Source organism: Dermacentor silvarum, chromosome 9 (assembly GCF_013339745.2).
Source record: "Dermacentor silvarum isolate Dsil-2018 chromosome 9, BIME_Dsil_1.4, whole genome shotgun sequence".
Lineage (NCBI taxonomy): Eukaryota > Metazoa > Arthropoda > Arachnida > Ixodida > Ixodidae > Dermacentor > Dermacentor silvarum.
The window spans coordinates 31,123,087-31,141,182 of NC_051162.1; the positions used below are offsets into that span (position 1 = coordinate 31,123,087).

Genomic DNA, 18,096 nt, shown 5'->3' on the forward strand with positions numbered 1-18,096 from the left:
CCTCCTATTCCCTGGCACGATCAAAAAACTAAAGCGGACTAGTGACTATTTCATATTGTAGAGGTTAACTCTTACTGGATGGCACACAAGTGAAGCATAACATCACAAATTAGATATAAATAAAGCAGTTGAAGTATGGAGGAGGAGGAGGAGGAAAAAGAAAGGAAAGGCAGGGAGGTCAACCAGACACACGTCCGGTTTGCTACCCTACACGGCTGAAGGGGATTAAAGGGATGAAAAGAAAGGAGAGAGAGGGAAGAAAGTAATTGCAGTATGAACACGTGCGGTTGTCCAACACTTAACAGTCGGTCACTGAGGCCAGTCGACTTCATGAACTGTAACAATGCCCACGTCGCTTTGTAAGCCTGCGACGCGTGGGGCCACGGTCCAAGAATCTTCGTCTCTGAAAAAGGTCTGCTGTCTAATCGGTCTAACACACTCCGGAGAAGGTCACGTTCGGACTCATAAAGATGACAAAAACACAACACGTTCCACCGTCTCCTCACAGTTGCACGAGTCACAGATTGGTGTGTCGGACATGCCCAGAAGGAATGAGTACGCTTTCGTAAAAGCCACCCCTAACCACAGGCGGCAAAGTAAAGTTGCATCACGGCGGGGTAAGTTCGATGGAATTTGTAGCCTCAGTGTAGGATCCAGCCGGTGGAGATGACAGTTCGTAAAAATCGGGCTGCTCCATGATGTTTCTGTCTCGGTTTGAGCGAGTAAACGAAGACCCCTCGCTGCGTCTGTCCTTGATAAGGGTATAGGAACAGTTAGGGTTTCCTTATGGGCTGACCGGGCGGCATCATCAGCAAGGTCATTACCGACGATGCCACAGTGCCCCGGCAGCCATTGATGGATGATGTCATGTCCGTTCATGAGGGATTGATGGAGAACCTCTCTGGTCTCAAACACCATTTGTTCATGTGTCTTGCGTCGTAATGCTGACTGCAGACTCTGAAGGGCTGCCTTGGAGTCACAAAAAATGACCCACTTTCGAGGTGATGTTTCTGCGATGTAATTAACAGCAGCACGTAGGGCGGCAAGTTCTGTTGCCGTAGAAGTCGTTATGTGGGACACTTTGAACTTCCTTGTGACTTGTAAGGTCGGGATGATAAAAGCGCCTGTGGAGCTGGTGGCTGAGACAGATCCATCGGTGTAAACCTGCGTTCTTAGTTCATATGCATCGTTAAGCAATGACAATGTCAACTGTCGTAGAGCTACCGTGGAATGACGGAGCTTTTTCGTAATTCCCGGAATCGTGAGGTGTACTTGTGGCTGTCGTAGACACTACGGGGGTGACAGTGGTCTTGCTGCTGTGTAAATCCCGATGGAAGGCAGCCTCGATGTGTCGCAACAAGTTTCGAAAACGTGGCCTGAGGTCTTTGTGCTGGCAAAGCAGCAATGTGAACTAGGTACGCGACACAGGTGTCGAATGTGTGCTCTGAGGTTGTCAACCGTAATGTATGTTGTAATCAAGTAGTCTCTAGCAATCACGATTGTTGCATGAGTCGAGGCGCATCGTGGAAGTCCAAGACATGTCCGCAGAGCCTGGCCTTGCAAACTTTGGAGGGTACGAATATTTGTTTTGCATGTGTTCGCTAAAACCGGCAAGCTGTATCGTAGAAAGCCCAGAAACAGTGTTCTGTACAGCTGCAGCATGGACCGCACCGACGTTCCCCAAGTTTTTCCACACAGGAACTTCATTATATGTATAATCGAAATTAGTCTCCGCTTCAGGTAGATGCAGTGGGGGCTCCATGAAAGGTTCCTGTCAATAATCACACCTAAGAAGCGGTGATATTTCTGGTTTGTAATAGCCTGGCCATTGAGAGAAACAGGGTACGGTGTCATGGGTTTGCGCGTAAACGCAATGAGCGCACATTTTTCGATGGACATAGTAAGGCCTTGTTTTCGGAGATAGGAACAAGTTAGGGTGGCTGCCCGCTGAATTCTTGCGCGCACTTGAAGACGAGTCACCGCAGAAGACCAAAGACAAATATCGTCGGCGTAGATCGACAGGTGTAATTGTCTTGGGTAATAGTTCAGCAAGGCCAATAATAGTAGGTTACAGAGAATAGGGTTCAATACCCCGCCCTGTGGGACGCCGCCGTAGGTATAATAGTTGGCAGAGGGGCCATTTTCGGTCTGCACATAGGACATTCTGGTCAAATAGCCTCTGATCCATTGAAACATACCACCACCGATTCCGACAGTCTCCAATGACTCAAGGATCGCTTCATGTGTGACATTATCATACGCCCCTTTCACATCAAGAAAGAGCGCCACTGATATGCGCTTGAGGCATTTTTGTTGCTGTATGTACGTTGTCAGGTCAATAACATTGTCTATTGAAGACCTGCCTCGCCGAAAGCCTGTCATTGAGTCAGGGTATATATTGTGGCGTTCAAGGTACCATTCTAGGCGTGTAAGGATCATCTTTTCCATTACTTTTCCTACACAACTTGCCAGGGCAATAGGGCGATATGATGTCAGGTCTAAAGTCGACTTTCCTGGTTTTAGTAGTGGTACAAGCCGACTTATTTTCCATTGCTGTGGAACAAGTCCGTCATGCCATGAGCAGTTGTAGTAATTCAACAGCTCTTGCCTGGCCTCTCGTCCAAGATGGGCAAGAGCTGCATAGGTGATGCCGTCAGGCCCTGGTGAAGATGAACGTCGAGAAGCAGCCAAAGATGCGTCAAGTTCTTCCATAGTAAATGGAAGTTCCATTTCTGGGACGCGAGACACAGGGACGGCACTAACATCTTCGGCATTGGGGGTGACACACGCGCCAGCGATCCGCGCACAAAAATCATTTGCCACCTCAAGTTGCGTCTGGCAGTGATGTAGGGCTAAGGCCATGAAAGGATGTCGCTGTTGTGGAGACGAGCGGAGGCCACGAACTGTCCTTCAGATGTATGAAAGTGGTTTCCGAGGGTCCAGTGATTCACAAAAGGACTTCCAACGTTGTTCCTGCAATTTCTCCAAACGGCGCTGGAATTTTTTCTGTGTTCTTCGTGCCATTCTCAGGTCACAAACTGCCTTCGTGCGCCTGTACCTCCTTTCAGCTCGTCGAAATGCCGTTAGCCGCTCCAGTTCTACGTTAAATTGGGAACGGTTCGCTGTCAACGTTAGGAGGCATGATGCTTCTCTCATTGCCTCTGAGATGGTATCCTCTAGGCTATGGCCCAGGTCTTCTCTGCATGCATTTTCCATATGTAACTTAAATTTAGTCCAATCGATATGTTGTACTGCATTCGATGAGGAAGAATTGTTCAGCCCCCTTATCTTCAAGTAAGTGGGAATATGGTCACTTCCTTGCGTTTCTATGTCTGAAAACCACTGTACTTGCGAGCTGAAGCATCGTGATACCAAAGTCAAATCCAGGCAACTGCTGTACTTGCGGCCTCGCAGGTATGTAGGACTGCCAGCACTTCCAAAGTACATATACTAAAATTGGAATGATACAGAAGATTAGCATGGCCCCTGCAGTTGAAGTATGAATGCTTTCTAAACTGATGCCTCTACTTAGAAAAAAAATTGGGCAGAACACATCTATGATGACTATCCCGGTATACGAATAACATTCTTAAAATGAATATATTGTACAACAAGCTGGAATTTCTTGTGCGAGATGAAGCCGTAGAGCAATGTGAACTCAATGCAGGAAACAGGGCAGTGTGAGGTGGCACAAAAGGTTTCTCCGTTTTATAACGCATGTGGCGTCACATATACGCATTGAAAGTGGAGCCCGATTTGCAAAATTGGTCACCGGAGCAAGTACAGTTTTGAGAACCTGACCTGTGTGGCAGAGGTTCTATTCTACCTAGCGTCACAAATTTTGGAGGATTTCTTTTTATTTAAAGAGCACCGTGATCTTGGTTAAGACTGCATTGTTAAACTGCACTACCTGCAAGACCGGTCTACAATTTTAGGCTGCACTATCTTTGGGATTGACCCATATTTTTTGTTAGATAGCCAGAAAGAAAAGTAATCTGACAATGCCAAGAATGCTGTTCACAATGAGAATTTGTGTCAGACGTGTCTATTTACTTTACAGGCGGATATTTGACATCAATCCATCCAAGGGCAGCAGATGCCAAGGTGCAAAGAAGTCTCGCACGAATGTGGACACGAAGGTTTTGAGACTCGCGCAGAAGCTGTGAATGATGCAGTGAACCTGTGAGTATGTGCCCTTCAGAGTTTACCGATACCTTGCCATTTTGGCTGAATATTATTTTGATTGTTGCTTCATACTCCATTTTTATTGTTAATTTGTATAGTCTGTTTAACATCGCACCAAGGGGTTATTCTGTAAGGGTCCCCCTAGTTGACTGTCCATTTCAGCCGCCGCTGATTGGCTGAACCAGTTTGAGTGAAGAGGAGACAGGCTGATGGCACCTGTTTCATTTTTGCTTGTTCAGCTCCAGCCAAACGGCGGTGTGCGAAATAAACAGTCGACTAGGTGGACTCTCACACAATAACCCCCTTGATTTGCCACAGTGGCTATTGCATTTTGCTGCAGACTAGGTCAAGAATTCGGTTCCTAGGCAGCCATATTCTTATATGCAAAGAATGAATAAATGCTCGTGTACTTAGGTTTATCTGCATGTTAAAAAAACACAAGGTGGTGAAAATAAAGTCAGAGCCCTTCATTACCCCATTTCTCATGACACACCGTGTTATTCTGGAGTGTTGAACCCAATGATATCTTAATAAGCCTTAGTTTGAACATGCCAGTGGTTGATAACCAAGGCTGGGACAGAAGAAAAGTGGGAAGAGATTTGTTCATTGCTGACTTGTGATAATATGCCTTTTATTCAGCAACATTTACATGATGAAGATTGTTAGTACATGTGGGACTGTAAACAAAACATACTTCTGTTACAGTTGGAGAATGTCAGCGCATAAAAGCATTTTGGTAATTCTCAGGATGGGCATATATGAAGACAAAATTACTTTGTTTGCTTCAGTTAATTTAGCTGCACAGTGGTGTCACGAAATTCACTACCCCTCCTGTCATCACGATCTGTTTATGTCCACTGCTAGACAAAGGTCTCTCCTAGCTGCCTCCAATTAACCCTGTCCAGCAACACATGCTGAATCCTGTGTTAAATATGTTTAATCTAAAACCATCTTGGATTTTCCCATGATTTGCATTTATGTTATTATATAAATGAACACTGCAGTGGATAGAGGGACTGAGGCTGCTTATATAAAACTAAAGGGTTAGTAAAGAGAAGAATAAGCTTTGCTGTATTGCCATATTAAAAGAAAAAAACAACACAAAAAACAGCTCTTACCAAAGTGGCTTGGTAAGGCAAGAAATGTATGGGTTTTATGACATTTTCTTGTGCCTAATTAATTTTTATTTGGTAAAGGTAGTCTACATTTAAATTGTATTGTATTCTGCAAGATCTAAAGACTGAGCTCAGCAGTATTCGAGAATTTATAATGTGCCAGAATGGCCGAAATACAAGGGAAATTGCAATCCAAAACGTCACACTAACATACAGGTGCTGGGGTTTCAGTGTGAAATAAAATAAAAGGAAGGTTTTGCCCTAATTTTATTAACCTGTCATGAGATTAGGGAAAGTAGGGTTTTCAAGTAATCTTTTCAATCGACACTGATTTAGTTTTTCTGCTTAGTTCGTCTGATTTTCCCTGTACACATTGATTTTAATGCATATGAGCCCGTTATGAAATTTCTGTTAAGATTTCTGTTCTTTGTGCACCAAAGCAGTGAAACATGGAGCTACTGCTGTTTTCTTATGTTGTGCAGCAGTGATGAAAAACATCGGCCATGTACGCATGCTCGGTAGGCATTATATTTTTTACTAAGGATGTACATTGTAGCGGTCTAAGTGTTTTGATCAGTTGCCGTCTTTCATTTCTTTTACAGGCATGCCAAAAGCGGACATGCTCAAGCTTGAAACTGCAATGTGTCAATAAATGCATTCAATTTATGTTCAGAGGTGCAGGAAGTAGTGGCTACTTCTTTACTTGGCATGAAACACCAGAAATGGTTTATGCATGCAGAATACATGAGCACTGTATCAGTGTAACTTCAAATAGTGTATAAGACAGATCACACACGTAGAGTTATGTACTATTTCTACAGTTGTGTACACAATTATCCTGTAATTATTGTGTGTTGCACCATCTGAAGTGGCATACAGACTTAAAAGCTTTATTGTAATACTCAAATTGACATTTTATGGCGTATTTGTGAGATATAACGCTCCATTTGTATAAAAAAATGCGTGCATGCAGCAGTCGCAAACACTGAAAATTGAATGAACGAAATCCTCCGTTTTTCATAATTTGATACAACGGAGAAGATTTTACGGAGCATTCGTTTTACGAAACCCTCCGTTGTTTCTTTCTTAACGAAAATGTGCTGTTTTCAAATAAACGGAGAGAATTTTACGGTGAATCCGCTAAACGAAACCCTCCGTTGTTTCTTTTAAATAACGGAAATTTGCTGTTTTCAAATACACGGACAAAATTTACGGTGAATCCGCTTAACGAAACCCTCCATTCTTTTTTTTAAATAACGGAAATTTGCTGCTTTCACAACGACGGAAAAAAATTACAAGGTGTCCGTTAAACGGAAGACACCGTTGTTCATTTACGGAAAAGTGCCCAGCAATGTTTTACCTTCAACTTTTGCCGTAAACTGAGACATTTTTTTTTTTTTACAGTGTAGGTAAGGGAAGAAAAATGACTCGCAAAGTTTAGGTTCATTATACGCAGAATGTTTTAGTTTTCGCGGGAAAGAGTTTAAAAAATAAATCACTGTCTGTTAACTTAATTTCACTTTCTTTTTTTTCGGTGCTCGCGGCGGCTAACGTTCGGCATAAATACTATAGCGTGACGTATGGTGACGTGCTTTTTGCCGAGTGTCCCCTCTTGTTGAATATTTTTCTCTATGGTGTAGCGCTTGCCTTGCGAAGCCATGACGAACGGCGCTTTCGTCGACTGGCAAATGTGGCGTTGACGGTTCTGCGCAAACTTCTAAACGTTGCCAGCGCTCTGTCCCCTCTGCTGTTGGCAAGGCTGCTATCAGTCTGATAACGCTGCGCCCAGCTCCCGATTGTTTGCGGCGCCGCTCGCAAATCGGCATGGACCAGCCTCGATATCTGCTCTCCTGGCTGCCCCCGTCCGTGTTGTTGCCGACAATTTTATCACCATTTTTGCATGGCCGCATTGTAAATGTCGCCAACGTTGAAACCAAACGCTGCGGAAAAACAATTTCCTGAGACGTCAGGAGGCAGCCTCCGACGGAAGCGCGACTAATAAATTTTGTAAAGAGTGTGTGAATATTTTTAAAGCGTCCTTTCGAAATCCTTTCGGACTTTACTGACCGTAGCTGCTAGGTGCTCCTGCTGACTTGCGAATCGCTCACGCCTAAAGTAAAATTTGAATTATTTGCCCGATGGTGGGACCGAATCACAGTCTCCAAGTAAAGTAGCCCATTATTCTATTCATTAGGCCACAATATTTTTCTTCTAAAGTACAACAATTATGGTACAATCGCAGATATACATCTGTCCCATGAACGTCAACTTACTGAGCACAATCACCGCGTGTGTTCTAATGCTTAGTACGTGTGTGTGACAAAACAAGCTCAAGCGCGATAGTTTCCTTCACGCCAAAGATGCAGGAATAAACTAGGAAAACTTACATCATTTGATTCAACGCTTAACGCAAGCTTCGATTCATTTTGATTCCACGGTGGGCGTTTGTCCCGTACAATTTCCTTTTAAGGCGAATGCCTTAATTGGATGTCTCACGGGTCGAAAAATCCGACGCCCGTCCGGCGTTTTGGAGCAAGAATTCAAGTGACGTCCCAGACACGTTAAATGGCATGGTAAGTTATTAGAAGTGATATGCTAAAATCTGAATTAAGCGGTTTACGTGTTGAATGTGAATCTAAGGTAAATTACGTGAATCGAAAGGTGAAATAGGAGAAGTAATGCAGTTAATGGCACAATAGGGATTAGACGTGTTGCGTTTAAATGTGCATTAATGTTTTAAGTGTTAAATGTGAATTTAGGTAAACTACGGGAATCAAAAGCTGGATTAAAGGAAGTGGCTTAATGTGAATCAAATGTGAATTTACGTTAATCGAAGGTGAGAAAAGTGTATCAAATGTGCATTACGTGTCTATCCTGTTTGCCGCGACCATTCATACCTAACATTCGGTTAGGCGCGTCACGGAAAAAATTCAGAGCCCTGCCACTATGCGATGATCGAATACCAGCAAAGTTGTACTTGTTGACAACTACATTTTTTAAAATATGGGGTTTTACGTGCAGATACATTGATCTGATTATGAGGCCCGCCGTAGTGGGGGAATAATTTCGACTACCTGGGGCTCTTTAACGTGCACCCAGATCAAAGTACACGGGTGTTTTCGCCTTTCGTCCCCATCGAAATGCGGCCGTGGTGGACGGCATTTGATCTCGTGACCTCTGTTTAAGGTGGATACACATGCGAGGGCCAAATCCCGCCTTCTCCGCAGGCCAAACAGTCACGTGGTCTCTTGCATCCGGCGCAGCCGAATTAGGGGCTCTATTCTGGACACGCATGGCGGCTGCACGGCCGCCATTATCCGCCATCTTGGCTGTCTCATTGGCTGTCCGGAGGTCACGTGTTTTGAAATTTGTGCCGGGAAACGGAAGTTTTGCTAAATGCAATTTTGCGTTTTCGTCAGAATGATGAAACGTGACGTGGAGCTGCAAACTTTATCGACTAATACTTTTTTGTGGTCCTTGGCACCTCTATTGCGACTTTAGCGCTTAAAAAGAAAGTGGACGGTAGCGTGCAGAAGCTCGTGCAATGCATCTGCAATTTCGCGAATATGTAGTGGCGTTCCAAGATAGCCGGCATGTCAGCTTGCTGATTGGCTGAAGGAATATCCTGTGAAGAGCGTCACAGGAAGGGCTGTTTCGTAAACGTCAATTTGACGTTGCGTGACGTTGCGCTCGGCCGCCATTGCAGAGATTTTCCGCCATAATTTGTGGTGCGACGAGCCACGCGAATTATGGTAATGAGCGGCCACATGCAATGACAGTGGAAAGGCATGCGTATCGCCGCATTTTCCCTGTCATTTGGGGCGATGAAAATCTTTTGTTCACAACGCGTGCTCATAGCATTTGCATCACTCTCGGGTGGTGTTGGCATTTGTGTTTTGCACTATCATTTTTATTAAAAACACGTTTATTTGAAATAATATTGCTTGAAACTAGCAAACTTTCTGCGACTTTTTGCACTTTTCACTATTGCGTTTGTATTGTAATCAATATTAATGACTTTTCGCGTCATCAAAGGCTATGACAACGATGACTTTTTAATTTATAAAAAGAAATGTACGCAAGACGGCGCCTTGAAGTTTCCTCTCGCTGTGCGAGTAAGCAGCGAAGTGCACAAGAGATGGCAGTGCCGGCGCTTGCGTCGCTCAAGCGGATATCTGTGGCGCGCGCAACGCTATCGATGATATTCGGCCGCTTCTCAGCCAGACGAGTCGGGCGGAGTCACTTGCGGTTCACGAGATAGCGATAACGCGGCCTAGAGCGTGCGCTGATCATCACTGGCAGGTCGCGTATGTTGTCTCAAGGTAGAAAGCAAGCGCGTGGGCGCCAATATACGATGACTCATTCAGTTTCCCGAGGACACGCATCCTAGCTAATGAAGCAGACGACAGCCTGCGCGCATGCAGACGACGGAAGCGAGAAACGATTTTGATGGAATAATCGTGCGCTTTGAGCTAGCTGCTTTATTTTTACTGGGGAGGAAAACTGTTTTGCTTTATCAACCACGCTAGGTTCAATGGCTACATTACAGTTTCTTAGGCGAAACGTCAAACTTGCGTCACGTTACGAAAGCAAAACGGGGCCATCAGCGCCATTTTGTAAGCGTCGCGCCTACGTCACGCCTCGAAGAAAATGGCGGAATGTCCAGAATAGCGGCTTAGGTCGCATTCCCACAGTCGGAGCGCCGTTTGCGGAATCCGCGTGCTTACTCTCGACTCCAACGCTTTGCAGCTGCGCGTTTGCATAATGGCGTGCTTTATATTCCATAGCGCTGTGAATCCCTCAACAAGAGCCAAAGATGTGGCGGTTGCCTCCTCACTTGGCGTTTTCTTGTGCAAATCACTCATGTTGAGGTCACGCAGGCTACGCGGCCTGAGTAAATAGAAATGCGCGCGCAACCATGACTCGCTTTTCCCGCGGCACAACAAAAGTACATGCGGTCACTGATGCACAACAAGAACACACGTGGCCTCAAGCTGACAAGACTCCATCGTAGCCACGCTAATCCGTCCAATGTTGACAGATTTGAAGCTGACTACACTGAATTTAGGTCAGACGGCCACCAGACGAACGGATGGAAATACCGGCGAGTATTTTCAATCCGGACCGCGAGCGGAGGAGGCCGGACTACGTGAGGGTGGCACGTTTTGATGACGCGCGTGTCACGTGATATTCCATCTGCGGCGAAATTTCCTCCTCCGTCCGGTCGTGTGAATGCACCTATAGCAACCCAACACCTATAGCCAGTGAGCAACCAGGGCGGGTCAAGAACTATATTGAGTTATATATGGTTAACTACTATATTGATTGAATAAATAATACACATAACTTTGTTGTCATTGTGTTTTTTTTCTCTTTACTTTGTTACCATGGTAACCATTGCTTTGTGGTCTCTGTGACATACTGCAATTGGTTGACTATGCCTTCGCGCCCACTCCCGCTTCTGTTCGCGAAGGCGATTCTCACGGGCACGGTGTTGTTCTTCATCAGTCACAGGCGTCTATCCAACGTAACGGATCCTTCGGACGACACGCGTTCGGCTATAGCGGCTTCCGTCGCCTTCGTGCCGAGTCACGCTGTTGCTCACACCGGCGCTCTTTAAATGGACGTTCTGCTTCTTCTGTACGGACTACGCGCGTCCTGACCATAGCAAGACCCAATTACAACTGTTCATAACGTCGCTAGAGCGATGTCGACGTCAGAAGAAAACGAGGCATATACACTGGCGTGCACACAGTGAAGTTTTATTAATCCGCCATCCACTCCGGAGCCACGGAGCACAGCCGGCGCGCAGCAGGCTAGTGTGGATGCAATTTTGTCGACGCGTTAAAAGCTTCCTTGAAAAGAGTCAGTCCTTCCTCAAGGTAATATGTATAGTCTGCATATCCATTAACCACTGTGGGCAATCTTATTTTTTATGACATTGTTGTGAATCACTTTAAAATTACCTCATAATCTTTAAGCTAACATCGGTTCTGGCCTCTGTGCTAAGACACTTTATACATAAAACCGATAAAATTGTTGTTCTATGCGTCGATTTGTCCACGGAAGCGATCCGCGAGAACCTAGACATATACAGCTTCGCTGTAAAAACTCGTGCGATGATGTATTCTATGGGCATGCTCGAAGGCGGCTCCTTTCAAGGGTCGCAAAATTCAAAAACCGGCAGCAGTGGGAGACCCTGCTGCTCAGCTCAGACCAGAAGACCAGGTCTGGGCCATCCAGCTAGCCGAGGCAGCCGCTGAGACCGAGGGGATCTCGGCCGTCTCCCTGGCGGAGGGAGGCTGCGTGCGTCCTCGTGAATTGCTGGCACCAATAAAAGTTGAATCTCTCTCTCTCTCTCTCTCTCGTGCGATGACGTGGCGCCATGAATAAAACGCGGCACGGAGGCAGCGTGCTTCAGTCTGTCTCGTCCAACTGAACGCGCTGTGCGGCGTGATGGAAAGTACGTCTTCGGCGGATTACCTACCTAAACCTACAGCGGAAAAGAATACAAGAGAAAACGAGCAACATGAAGTAACAACGCAATCGAATGCTAATGTCAGAGCAATTCAAAGAATGTCAAAGTAATTTAATTTCTCCTGAGCGTGCAGGCTTTCGCCTTCACCCGCTTTAGCGTAGGCTATACTGACTGTCAACTTTGTCAATTTTTCAGGCAGTGTATTAAAATAATGAGTAAGGTAAGGTATCGGTTAAAAAGAAAAGCAAATGCATTTTTTGTACTGTTTTCGAATGTAAAAGCGTATTTCAAATGCCTCTTGCCTAGAGCAGTGGCTGCGGCATTGGGCAGCTGAGCTTGATCGAGGTCGCGGGCTTGAACTCGATGACGGCTGCCACATTTTGACGGTTGTTGAACGCAAAAGCGATCGTGCACCGTGCATTGTGGGCTCGTTAAAGAACCCCAGGTGGTCGCAATTGACCCGAAGTACCCCACTACTGAGTGCTCCGTATGGAGATCGTGATTCTGGCACCTAAACCCGCAGAATTTTTTTTCTTATTTTTTGTAGCGATAGGGTCATTCTACGTCAAATGCCCCAGACTTATCCCTCGACTATCTCAGATATTGGTGTAAGAATCCATGGCCATTTACTACCGTGCTAAAAGGTATTTCCTAATATATTTTGGGCAGAAAAGCTTTTCTAGCCTTGTGACGTGCATTCAAAGCCATTGCGTAACGTTCCTCAACTTCGTCTGCTGAACGTAAAGGCATTGGTATTCCATCCGTGCTTATTCGCAACTTCGGTCAGAAAAGGATTCCATATGAGTCTCGAACTCTGACAAAAATCTACCAAATAGACAATTTTTCCTTGCAAAAGTACGCCTGATTTGTTTATTCTGATTGTTTCGCTAGATTTCCCGAGAACACTTTATCACACTAAAATTAATTAGGCGCCAATTTTCGGAAATAACATGCAGAGCATACAAACATTTTGGTTTTGGTCCACTTGACTCTACGATTTTCGCACGATTTCCGCGTAACAATATAAGACAAAGTGCATTAGATAGGCCTGTTGCTTGGGATTCGATTTCCGTCAATTTCACATTTTGAATTATGTTTTAAGCAAGATATCGATACCCGAATTTGGCCCCTGCGCTATGCTCGGCATAGTTTCCTCCTACCACTTCACCGCAAAGTGCAATGCCTGTCTTGCGTCTGATAATAGACGCCCACTGCTTGTTAGTGGAATGCGAGCTTCCTCAGGACGTGAGGGTTCAACTGTGTTGCCGAGTTCAGTTAAGTATTATAAATTTTATCTTTGCATTGCCCTCTTGTCCTTCCTCCAAGAAGAAAATGAATTAAGAATTAGGGTCAGCGACCAGCCGTTCCTTTAATTCGGCTTGCAGCAATTTTGCTATAATTTCTTTCAGTTGTTTTACAGCTCACCTCATGTTTTCTTGTGCGATTTGAATCTTGCAGTTTCTGCAAGCTCCCGCAGCTTTCCACAGTTACCAATCAAACGTTTTTGCTTTGCTTTAGAGCAGGATAGCTAGCTGCAGTTTGTGAACCGTTCTCAAATGCTCTACCTCCCATTAATATCTGTAGCAGCGTTTCTTTGACCGAGTTTGCGCAATGTGACATCTCATTTCAACAGTCAATTTGGTAGTTATCGCAAATAACCTTGTCTAGCCTGTCGTTCATTTTACCGACTCGCACGCCTATACAGGGTGTCCCAGTTATCACGCAGCAGGATTTCAAAAAAGAGGAACGGCCTTACACGAAGCAAACCTAGTGCATAATATTTCCAGTGCAGTGGAGTAGCCGCCAGTATTTTTTTAGTAACTGAGATTTAATTAGTTAACCGTAATTAATTATCTAACTCCAGAAGTAATGTCCTAATTATCAAAGTGTTAATGAGAAAATTGGAGAGCAACATGAAAAACTCCCGATACAGCTTTCTGTTGCTCAATACGTGCTACTAAAGAGAAATGCGCTTGGAGTGCCCATATAATTGCTATCACCATAAAACAAATATTTTGAGCAATCTACTGTATTACCCAGAGGTGCATATATTACGTAGAGCCAGTGGATTCGTAATGCATTATTTTATGATTTCAAACACTGTCCAAAGCTTCATCTAGGACGACTTAGCCTGTAAATATTTGAAGATGCTCCTTAGCGTAGTTGTACACTGAAGGAGAGGGAAACAAATTGTTAGCGACGAAAAGCTGTTAGACTTACGGCCCTGATACAAGGCTCTTGCAAGATACTCATCATATGGCAAGGCAAATAGAAATATTCAGAAAGAAAAAAGAAATCAAGGAAGGCAGATGTTGACGATGCGGACGAAACTGCTAGAAGCAAAAGTAAACAGAGGGTCGGGGTTTTACTTAAGTGACTTTAAACAATGTTCGTCTTGTTAGGAGAATATTTTGGACTCGAAGAGTACCTCTAATCAGTTTTCTAACAAGAATTTTACCACCACGCGATATAATTTCGGTCATAATTTGCTTTCAATTTAACCTGCTGTGAAATCGTGGCCTTACCGTTCAACTCTTACCAGCACTACAATGGTAATTTCCCAAGACCTGCTCTAGTGGCTCAGTGACTATGACAATCTCCTGCTGAATTCGTGGCCAAGGGTTCAGCTTTTTATTGGAATGAGAGACGGCCGCATTCCAAGGAGGCCTAAATAGAAAAACAATGGCGAGTACACTTTGCGTTCATGGTAAGGCAGACTTCGTCGTCATATATATTCTATAGTCTTCCGCAATGTTACACACTTACTCCCTTCCCCTTGCCCACTTCCCCAAATAGGCCTAGGGCCATCTTTAAATATAAAACATAAATAAAAATTAAAAAGACACTCTACAGTTTTATTTTTGAAATTCATTTAGCATTGATTTCATTGGTTATATAAAGCCAGCAATTTTGCCAATTCTTTTGGTCTTACAATGTAAGTATGAATGGCATTATACGTACACTTTCGAGGTTGTTGCTCTTTGTGAATGAAAAAAACTTAGGCTGCCTGGAAACAATTTACAAAAAGGTATGAGAATGGCTTCGGCGGATAGCATATTGCGGTAAAGAAAAACAATATTTACCCGACATAGAATTGATGATTATTTTGGTTTATTGACGCAAGGGCCAGATGTGGCCAAAGAGCGCCAAGACGATGGTAATGACTTCTTAGTGGTACATGAACAGTGAATTACATGAACAGTAGATGTGGCGTGGCTGTAAAGGGGCCTAAAAACAGTCGCTGTAAAGTGCGTAAAATCTATACCTAATAAGATTATGGCAATGACTAATTATGTGTATTATGAGCATGAACAATGCATGGCGAAGGAATGATACGACTTGGAAAATATTAAAGATGTCAGGATTGGCCAGAAGCACAAGTGCCTAAACAGAGCCCTTAAAACACAAGGGCCTGGAGGCATGTACTATAAAAAACTATCGCTGCAATATCCTCCGGAGAGAGGATGCGCTCCGAACCTATTGGGCTAATAACATGTAGCACATCTTTCAAGAATGCGAGGACTGCGTTGGTGCTAAAAAGTGGTTCTTTACAGAGAAACATAGCGGGATAGAAAGGGACACACAATAGCGATACACTAGCGGGAAATGTTTCTTTCTCTTTCGGATTGCCGACACTCCAGGAGGACGTGGAGGACGGTGAGCCTCTCGCCACATCTACCACAGGTTGGAGGATAATTTCCATTCAAAAGAAAATAGTGAGTACCATATGTCTGTCCTATTCTGAGACTACAGAATGGGACATCAGTTCGTCGTGTTTTAGTTGTACAGGGCCAAAACCCTACCTGTGGCTTGATCAAGTGGAGCTTATTATTTGCTTCGGCGTCCCACAAGCGTTGCCAGTGGCTTCGCAGTTTGTTTCGTAGGAAAGGCTTCAGATCTGTAGCAGGGACAGCAGCGGGAAGACCAATACCTTGCGATGCTGTTGATTTGGCGATTTCGTCGGCAAGCACATTACCCTCGATTCCTCTATGGCCGGGAACCCAGCATAATATTACATGTCTATGAGATAGGTAAATGTTACACGAGAGTGAGTATAGCTCAATAAAAACAGGATTCCCATGCTTTTGTAAAGATGTTAGCGCTTTTAGAAGTCTTAACGAGTCTGTGAATATTATTGCTTTTTCTAGTTTTAATTTCTTTATATGTTTCACCGCAGACAGTACTGCGTAGGCTTCTGCTGTGAAGATACTTGTTAGGGGGTTCAATACGTCAGATTTAGAAAAAGAGGGGCCAACAGCGGCGTAAGATACGTCAGCATGGGACTTGGATGCGTCGGTGTAGAAATCCGAACACGAGTACTTCGATTGAAGTTCGCGGAAATGCATTGCAATTTCGAGCTCGGGAGCGTGCTTTGTGACCTCTACAAAGGAAAGATCACATTCTATCACCTGCCACTCCCATAGCGGTGACAGCTTAGCTGGAGGCATTAGGCGATGTTCTAGAAGTGGGACATCCATCTCTTGGCTAAGTTCTCTTACACGCAGTGAGAAAGGCCGCCTCATAGAAGGTCGATTATAGAAAAGCGTTGCACACTTCAAATCATTCAGGGTTCCAGAACAAGGATGTTCACGATCGGAGTGTACTTTGAGAAAATAGGTGAAGCTGATGTATGTTCTCTGGAGATGGAGTGACCACTCATTTGATTCTACGTATAAACTTTCGACGGGGCTTGTTCTGAATGCGCCAGTGGCCAGGCGGATACCTAGATCATGGACAGGATCTAGCATTTTTAGCGCGCTCGGGGCGGCGGAGTGATATTGTCACGTAGTGTTGACGGTAGAGAAAACAGTCGCAAAACTGTGTATGACGAAACTGGTTGTTTATTGGGCGAACCTGTGCCCCAGAAAAGCAAGCTACACTCAAAGCACAACGATAGCGGCGAACACAGTCGGCGATCGTCGAAAATCTGATCAGGGGCGAGACGCGTCGGCTTTTATACCTGAGTCATCGAAGGTTCCAGATTAATCCCTGATGCCCGCGTGTCTTCCAGAAAGTTCTAGACAATTCGTGTCGGTCACACAATCAGATAACATAAGCGTCGGTGATAAGAGGCAACGAAAAGAAGCAGCGATAACGTTCTAGAAACTTCCGATACAGGCGCGTCCTGCGCCGAGCGATAACGTTTAACATTTGTTGGCCGGTGGAAAGCGGCCACCGGTGAAAGATAAACATGTATACGTGTCAATATACTACGGCACCATAGTCCAAACGTGACCGAATGAGGCTCTTGTGAAGATTCAGTAAACACTTCCTGTCGCTGCCTCACTATGTGTGAGATAGAGTTTTCAGTAAGTTCATTGTTTTTAGGCATTTCGCCTTGAGATGTTTTATGTGGTTAATGAAAGTAAGCTTCGAGTCAAGTATGATTCCTAAGAATTTGTGCTCTTTGTTTATAGGTATTTGTTGTCCATACATTTTGATAGTGGGATCTGCAACGAGACCTTTCTTCCTGGTGAAAAGAACACAAGAATTTTTGTGGGGGTTTACCTTGAACCCGTTTTTGTCTGCCCACTTGGACACTTTGTTCAGCCCCTGCTGTACCTGTCTCTCGCACACTGCGAGGTTACAGGACTTGAAGCCTATACCCTGTATAGCCTATGTACATCGTCAACGTAGATGGAATAAAAAATAGCTGGTGGTAACGAAGCACGAAGCGTGTTCATTTTAACGATAAAGAGTGTGCAACTGAGCACGCCTCCTTGGGGTACACCAGTGTCCTGCACAAAAGGTCGTGATAAAACATTGCCAACTCGAACACGGAATGTGCGATTCAGCAGATAACTCTCAATCACATTTAACATATTACCATGTATACCAAAGTGGGAGAGGTCTCTCAGTATGCCAAACCGCCATGTGGTGTCATAGGCCTCTTCCATGTCTAAGAATACAGACAGGAAGAACTGTTTGTGAACAAAAGCTTCTCGTATCTGCGCCTCAATACGTGTCAAATGGTCAGTGGTGGATCGACCCTCGCGAAAGCCGCACTGGTATGGGTCAAGCAGTTTGTTTGATTCTAGGAAATGTAATAGGCGACGGTTTAACATTTTTTCGAAGACTTTGCAGAGACAGCTTGTTAGCGCTATCGGCCGATAACTCGATACAGACGATGGATCCTTCCCCTGCTTCAGGATAGGGATCACTATGGCCTCTTTCCAGGCAGAGGGGATCTCGCCGGAAGTCCATATAGAGTTATACAGACAGACAAGGGTTTTCTTCGTTTCAGAGGCAGGTTCTTCAACATTCCATAAATTATGTGGTCAGAGCCTGGGGCAGATTGGTTGCAACAGGCGAGTGATG

The 18,096-nt window shown here is 44.6% G+C and overlaps 1 non-coding gene across 1 annotated transcript; it reads left to right on the plus strand.

The window, feature by feature from the left end:
- The first annotated feature begins 3,430 nt into the window (after positions 1-3,430).
- LOC119465427 (U6 spliceosomal RNA) lies at positions 3,431-3,530 on the plus strand. Its single transcript, XR_005194863.1, has one exon. It is a non-coding gene; the product is annotated as a U6 spliceosomal RNA (small nuclear RNA).
- The last annotated feature ends 14,566 nt before the right edge of the window (positions 3,531-18,096 follow it).